The 6,882-nt window shown below is 27.8% G+C and overlaps 1 long non-coding RNA gene across 1 annotated transcript; it reads left to right on the forward strand.

Annotated features, from left to right (window-relative positions):
• The first annotated feature begins 572 nt into the window (after positions 1 to 572).
• On the forward strand, positions 573 to 2,726 carry LOC110228744. Its single transcript, XR_002332284.1, has 6 exons — positions 573 to 900; positions 990 to 1,246; positions 1,347 to 1,751; positions 2,106 to 2,195; positions 2,352 to 2,414; positions 2,535 to 2,726. It is a non-coding gene; the product is annotated as an uncharacterized LOC110228744 (long non-coding RNA).
• Positions 2,727 to 6,882: the final 4,156 nt, after the last annotated feature.

Consider the following 6,882-nt stretch of genomic DNA (forward strand, 5'->3'; position numbering starts at 1 on the left):
TATCTACTTAATGAAATATCTAAAATCACATAAATGACGTAACAAATGTTGAAACACCATTTTATTAGTTTATTCTCCGTTAATAAAATAACCATTTGCTGCTACTTCTAAAAGCATAATTTATTTGAGAAATGTATAACAAATAATATATTCCGTATTTTTTTTACAGTTTAAGAAATAGATGTAGGAATGAAGATGAATTATATTGTAAGAGATACGTGAAGATAGATGAATTATTCCTTTATACAATTCAAGCGTTTGCTTTCACTACCACTTAACATTTATGTTGTTTCGAAGCATACTCAATCGTATTTTTCTTCTACTCATCATTAGTCTTCTTGACACTACAAGAAATATTCACATTGATAGCACATGAAGATAGCTCATTTTTCATCACTGCTATGAAAGATGAATGTTTTATTTTGTTTACTATACAATAGCACCGAAACGACGCTATGATAAAAAATCACTAAGCCGAAAACTAAAATCACTTATTTCGCTAATACTTAGAAATTGTTTTTCACTTGAGCGCCATATATCTCAGATCCAAATTTTTTTAGTGTCACCTTCTATAACCAAAGCCACGAAAAAAAAAAGAAAAAAAAAAAGAAAAATCCCCACACCAAAACCTAGATCTTGTGGAGCTAAACTTAAATGTTCTGAAAACCAACCTCTTCATCTCCTTTGTTCGTGAAGCTAAACGTCACCATCGATCTACTCCGGTGAACTCCTCTCCTTTCTCTGGCAAGCATCTCCATCTTTCTCCTCCGAGATTTATCTTTCCCGACATGAAAGATGATGCTTGCCTTCCGATAGCAAAATTGAAATCGAAAAACGGATTCCGACCAGCTGCTGGCTGTCTTCGGCGAAGCAGACCGCCGCCATCACCATTCATTCCAGGTACCTTCTAATCTCTCTCTTGTCTCTTCTTGTGATACTTAGAGATTAGGGTTTTCTGAAACTGGATTTCAATTTCTAAACCAATTCAGGTGACAAGTTCCGAATTCCGATAGCTTCTCCGACGATTTACAGCTCTTCTCCGACGAAACTAAAGCTCCTTCTTTGTCTCCTCCGTGAGACCAGAGACTAAACGGGACCCAGATCTCCTCTGTGAATCTAGAGACAACCGGTGGATGTGGATAAGCTACAATGGCTTGAGATCCGAGCATGCCGGTGGATGTGGGATTCACGGTCCATGCCACCCATTACGGGAGGTGTATCTCCGGTGGTAGATGATGGGTTTAAAGTAATTTCGATATTGGTATTAGTTTTTGGTTGATATCGTAGTTCAAAGTTGCATCTTAATATTCTTTGCTTGTGTTCTTTGTTTTGTTTCTCTGGTGCAGATTCATGTCCCGCCACCATTCCCAACGACTTGTTCACCTCTGCCATCACTTCTGCCACCATCTTCCTCCTCAAGCTCAATAAGTTATGACTTTACTAATTGTTTGTTCCTTTCTAACATTGCTTATTTTTTTAAAATTTGTATTGGGGATTGAAAATATATATGTGAGCTTAAAGTTTCACTCTTTGAGGTTATTTAGTATACATAATGAACTTAGGTTGTTCGACATAATGCCTCAATGAGAATTAGATCTGTTTCGGATTATAGTTATTTTATGAATTAAACTTATTCGTTTATGAGAAGGAAGCTAAGGAGATGATGCTAAAGATAGAAACTTTGAGGGTCTTGAAACATATTTTCAAGGCTTACGAAGAAAGAAGTGAAGGTCGCTGCCAAAAAGAAGACGGTATGACCTTGATTTGTTTTTTCTAATTTGTAGTAAGTTTATTCAATTATTAACGCCAAGGAAGAAGATTGTTGGATCAATACCTTGATGTGCTCTATGAGAAAATGTGTCTTCCTATTTTAAATGCTGAGTTTTTTAATAGTAATGTTAGATATAATGGAGGATCCTCTCTCGACATAGTATATGTAAGGATTTTTTTGCAGCATAGTCTAGTTCAACTCATCAATAAGAGTATTAGTAATAGTAATCCTTCTTTTATTTTTCATTTTGCAATGTTCTTGAGGTAGATGAAGCTCAAGCGAGATGTATTCGTCTGATAGCTATAAATCTAATTACGTTTCTTTTTTTTTTCAGGTTAAAATATTCTCGAGAAGAGGCTATGTATCTCATGATCACCATTGTCATCTGCGAAACAGAGAATTAAAAAACCATCCAGATCCTCAGGTTTCTTCGTATTCCTTATAACTATGGAAATTTGGAGAAAACACACTTAGCTTTGCTAAAATTAGATGTACTCAAAGAATAGCTAAATCATCTTGTGTTTTGCTTTCATATTTACTTAATTTATTTGTCTATATCAATTTTGGTACCTTAAAGCAGCTATATGGGGGCTGTAGAAGACCATGTTATTGCTTGCAAAAAGTAAAAACGCCTTACTTCCAAGTTTGTTTTCTTTTCTCCACCAAATCTTATAACTCAAGTTTGTATATTTGTACAAATAGAATTATTATTTTGAAATAATGCTTAATCACATATTATTTGTTTTACAATTTGATCAAGCAGTTGATACGAGAGAATGGTTGAAGAGATGGGAGCCAAGTTCAAGGAGGAAGTTGACTATATCGTTTAACTTATGATGTTAGTTTTAGTTTGTTTAAGATTAGGCGACAATTTAGTAAATAGTATAAGACTTAATAGTTAATATGATATTATGTATACCTTGTTTTTTTTTAATGTAATATTACTTATTTATGATTTATAAAATATAAACGTTAGATATATAACTGTATGTCCAATAAGTAAATTTTATAAAATTGGGTTCTAATATAAATTTTATTTTATAAATCAAATTAAATTTATATAGCGAAAGAAAATAACACTAAACATGTGTTACAATAAAGTATATTATAGCGTTCTATTAGCGTTATAATATAAAATCGCTATCGTATGTGGAGGTTTACCATAACATGCCAAAAACGCTATCGTATGTAGGGGTCTACCATAACAGGGGCATAACATAGCGTTTATGAAAACGCTATTGATGACATATAATAGCTCTTCTCTCTTGCTAATAATGTACATATTTCTTGTAGTGTGATTTTCTTCTTAATCTCACTTCAAAAAAATCAAATTTATTTTGAGTCAATCAAAATTCAGATTTATATAGATTGATTGTTTTGGACAAAGAAAATCAACCTTAGTATATCTCTACTCGCTCCTTTTAAAAGACCTCTGAAATTGCATATACGATTGATTGTGAGTAAGGTTTCTTAGTTACATGTCATCTCCTCTTCACTGTTTCTTACAAAATTGACAAAAAATAATATTGAAACACCATTACTCGGATTATAAAAGAAAGTGTTATAAAATTTATCAATATTATGAAATTTAGAATATGATGGTTAGTGATATGTATATATTACTATTTATAGAAGACAACATATTTACGTTTTACAACTATTCAACTTTAACAATTATGTTTAAATGTCATTTATGAGTAAGTTAATTGTATGTATATCATAAAAGTTATGTTATATTTCAAAGAATTTATTGTGTATAATTCATTTTGTATTAATTGTATTTAAAGTATTGTTGCAATTTAGTGTGAGCATTAACAACATAACGATAATTATTAGTATGGAGATTACAAAATATGAAAAATACATCAAATGCAATTATTATATATTATTATAGAAAAATCTTAAATTATTACATGGAAATGATGTGGATGATATTTGTTTCAATGTAAATATGATTGAAATTTTTTCGAAGGCTCTTAAGATTCTTCGATATCTTGCATTTGCTCATATTTTAGTATTTTTTTTACTTTACTATTATTTATATATGTAAACATCAATAAACATATGTTATCTATTACATTTACAAAATAAATTGTTGATATAAACTTACAGATAATTTATTTTTTGTTGATATAAACTCCTACATAATAGTTCAAATTCATATTACTTTGCAAGTGACAAACTATTTTTTTTAAAAAAAAAATAATATGAACTTCAATCTAATTAAAATCATCAAAGATCCAAGGATAACTTCTATATATATATATATATATATATATATATATATATATATATATATATTTTAATTTCACTCATCAAGTTAAATTCTAGTGCTAGATTTTATACTAATGGTTTTATCTTTATCGGATTAATTATAGTTATTTTCTTCTATATTTCATTCTATTTAAGTATGAGTATTAGGTTTCATTCTAATGATTTCATTCTAATTTTCTATTCTACCTAAATTTAATTTTCTTGAACCATATGATTTTGTTTTTTTAATCTTAAGGACCAAATTAGTTTTAACGAAATTCTTTTTTATTTGAAAAAATATTTAAATCTCAAATTTTAAATAAAATAAACAATATAACGATTTTTATATAGTTATCTATTGTATCACAAAAAGTAAATATAATGATACATATATTAATAAATGTATTACAATAATTTATTTCATTAAATATTGCATAATTAAAATAATTACATGAATATATTAAAAAATAATCAAACATCTAAAGTAGATAATGGAAATGAATCTTTTCAACTTCATTATCTTGTTCCTCTATGATTGAAATTGATATATTTAACTCTATATCACCAATAAACCTGAAATTTTGTTATAACCATCAAAACATTTAGTATATATATGTGAATTTAAACTAAAAATATGAAAATTAAAGAATAAATAAGTATATTTTAGTATGGCTTTAGAAATATACATAAATGAATACAATGTTAGATATATACAATACTTTCTAAAATAAATTGAGAATCAAATTCTTGATTTTTAATCCATATAACAACATAAAAAAATAGACACGTAAATATCGTAGAAGAAAATGAGAGAATGATTACTTATAAGATGATTATCTAAAATATACAATGAAGATGCATCTTTCACAAAAAAAAACAAAAAAAACTAATGTAACACAAAACAAAAAAATATTTAAGATTTGAGCTATAGTGGAAGAGGGTGAGAGGATGAGAGAATGAGAAATGAGTATTTATAAGATTAGAAGTGAGTTAAGTTACAATTAAAAAATAAATTATGGGAGTTACAATTCTAATTTATTGTGTGTTGAATAAAATTGAGCGGAAAAAATAATTAATGTATAATTTTAATGATTTCAGTTTTTATATTAAACTGTGAGTTAAATGTGTTTTATTTATGAAAAACTTTAAGTTACATTGTCAAATGGACCAATAAGAAGAGAGTGAAACCTTACTTTTATATGTATGATTATTATTTTTTCCTAAAACATTATCTATTTTGGTTATTTGTTAAAATTTTTCGAAGATTTTCTCTTTTTAACATAATAAAATTTAATATGTTGCGTCTCTTATCTTAATATTTTGATGAATATATTTATATGTTTATAGTTATAATAGTTTAGAAAATTGAAAAATTGCATCTACTCATTATAACTGTTTGTTTAATATTTTCTATTTATGATCACATCTTTTCACCATAATATTTTCTTATAATAATACAAATCTTAAAAAATGTTTTTGAGGGTTTACGTCTCTTTATCATTTTTTTGTAAAATATATTTTTATTTATTATTAAAAAAATTGTTTTCAAACCTATTGTCTCATTTCATTATGATTTATCGTTTGATATTCTTTTCTTTAAACTTTTTTGAAATATTTTCCCCCGCGACATCGCGGGGGGTCTAAGTCCTAGTGAAGTTAATATTAAGACAATAAATAGATTTTTTTTTTTGAAAGTAGACAAGTATTTTATATGATCTAACCTTTTGTTTAGCTCCAATGTGAATATCTAGTCTGATGACATGTACCTCAAAATATTACCTCTAAATATAGTACGTTTGGTATTTATAATATTTAAAAGTTTTCAAAAAATGTTTTCTTATCTTTTTCAAAACAAATTACTTCAAACTGAAATCATAACTATCATTCTGTATATGTAACCTAAAACAGATAAAATATTAATGTTAGACAAAGCAACATAACCAATTGAAAAAGGCAACATTCAATTCACGACTTGTAATCAATTTGCAATTCATACAAATACAATTGAATCAAATATATTTCACACAACATAGTTTTCATCTCAATTAACATCGTTTTCAATTAAAAAATTGATTGTATAGCCAAAACCGGGAAAACTATATCACCATTTATATCAGAGACATACATACAGAGATATAAAGTTATCACCGAGATTGATTAGTTTCTGGCGACGCAACGTAATAACGTGTCATGCAGAGCCGCCCCTAACCTAAGCTTTACCCATCAAATTTTCTTCGTAATTTTAGGGCAGCGGTTTCTAGTTTTCATCACTGAATCGTCTTCTACCTCTAAATCTTGGAATCATCTTTTTTTTTTTTTCTTGGAGAATCCGTCTGAGTTGTTTAATTAAGAACATGGGCCTATTGGGTTATTCTCTTTTTCTCGTTGCTTTAAATGGGTTATTGAATAAGTGTGATCTTGTTCCGAATTATTTTCCCTATCATTTGGCTAAGACCACTACAGGAAATGTGGGTATTAATAGCGGCCGAAAAACGCAATTATTCATCTACCATAGCGTTTCCTTAAGCTTTCTGACATCGCCCGTTATAGAAAGTCGGACACTTTTGATAGCGGTTTTGCGTTGTGCAATAGTTAAGTATACAACGATAGCGTTGTCTTCTGTGCAATTGTTAATGTTTATAATAGCGTGATAAAGATGTTATTAAAACTCGTTAATTAGATTTTACCTATAGCAAAGATAGCAAATGTTTTGTGTTATTAGTTTGTTTTTAAATTATTCAAAATAATAAATAATTACGAATTATTTTTTAATTTAAATATAATATTTGTAAAAAAAATTAATTTCGAATATTTGTAAAAAAAAATACCATTAAAATTAATACAAAATATATAATATT

Source organism: Arabidopsis lyrata (assembly GCF_000004255.2).
Source record: "Arabidopsis lyrata subsp. lyrata unplaced genomic scaffold ARALYscaffold_5, whole genome shotgun sequence".
Lineage (NCBI taxonomy): Eukaryota > Viridiplantae > Streptophyta > Magnoliopsida > Brassicales > Brassicaceae > Arabidopsis > Arabidopsis lyrata.